Consider the following 1,649-nt stretch of genomic DNA (forward strand, 5'->3'; position numbering starts at 1 on the left):
CCAAACTCTGCGGAGAGGAGACCCTGCACAAGTAAAGATGACACNGGTTAAACATGCGAGATTCCAACGACTAACGGTTGCATTTAAGTGCGAACAGCAGTTAAAACCCTAAGCTTGCGGCCCAGACTTACCGTGCACGATACCGTGCTAAGGCGCCTCACGTACGTCCCAAATCGAATTCGTCAATGCAACCTCCGAACGGCATTATGCCACGAAACCCCACAAGAACATCCGTCCATGCAAGCCCACAAACCAAATTGTGCCAGGCCATGTCCCCCAAACCGCATCATGCCAGGCCATGTCCCCCAACCCGCATCATGCCAGGCCATGTCCCCCAAACCCGCATCATGCCAGGCCATGCCCCCCAAACCGCATCATGCCAGGCCATGTCCCCCGAACCACATCATGCCAGGCCATGTCCCCCAAACCCGCATCATGCCAGGCCATGCCCCCCAATCACATCATGCCAGGCCATGCCCCCCAGTCACATCATGCCAGGCCATGCACCCCAAATCGCGTTGTGCAAGGCCATGCCCCCCAAACCGCATCATGCCAGGCCATGTCCCCCAAACCCGCATTATGCCAGGCCATGCCCCCCAAACCGCATCATGCCAGGCCATGCCCCCTAATCGCATCATGCCAGGCCATGCCCCCCAATCACATCATGCCAGGCCATGCCCCCCAATCACATCATGCCAGGCCATGCCCCCCAATCACATCATGCCAGGCCATGCCCCCAAGTCGCATTGTGCCAGGCCATGCCCCCAAGTCGCATTGTGCTAGGCAAAACCCCAAACCGCACTGCGCCCGGCCACCCCAGGCCCCGACAGCATCCGCCCAGGTACCTCCCAGATCATTTTGCATGGGCCCATTACTGGAAGTTCAGTTGCGCAAGTCCTCGTGCTGCATTGATTCCATTTGACCGTCCAACCGAAACCGTTGGTCATTATTAACGTTGACCACTCGATCGTTTACAGAACTGCTGTATTCGCCACTTATTGATATTTTTATTATTAACCGTTATACGGCCTGTATGGCGTTTACTGTACGACACCATTCGTTCGGTCATTGCTCGTAGTTGGCGCTGCATGCAGCCAACAAGTTATCAAGCCAACAAGAATGGCGGCAACTGATGATGATGACCATGATTATAATGATGACGATGATGATGATGATGATGATGATCATGATGATCATGATGCCGATGGCCTTTACAGCAGTTGATAGTTGCGGCTATATGCCGCCGCCGCCGCCGCCGCCGCTAGCCAACTGGCCAGCAGCGGCGGCACCCGGCTGGGTGCAGCTGGGTGCGGAAGAATTGCACCCAGCAGTGCACCTGAAAGAAAAGGGACAAGGCGGGGGAAGGGCGCGGGAAGTCAAAATATGGTTAGCAGTACGACACAACTAACACACACATAATTAGGTGACAGTTGCAAGCAAGGGTACCGCTGCTGGTCCCCACGACGCACACCCCATGCACCAAAACCCCAAGCCCATCCGCACCCACCTCAGCCGGGTCCATCATCAACAACGCCCGCTCGGTGCCACTGGGGCGCACAGGTTGATGCCCCAGCCGCACCTGAAGAGGAGGTGCGTGATAAAGGGGGAAACGGCCAGAGGGGATAGGTAAGGGGGCAGCATACACGGGG

Source organism: Volvox carteri, assembly GCF_000143455.1.
Source record: "Volvox carteri f. nagariensis unplaced genomic scaffold VOLCAscaffold_493, whole genome shotgun sequence".
NCBI classification, from domain to species: Eukaryota; Viridiplantae; Chlorophyta; class Chlorophyceae; order Chlamydomonadales; family Volvocaceae; genus Volvox; species Volvox carteri.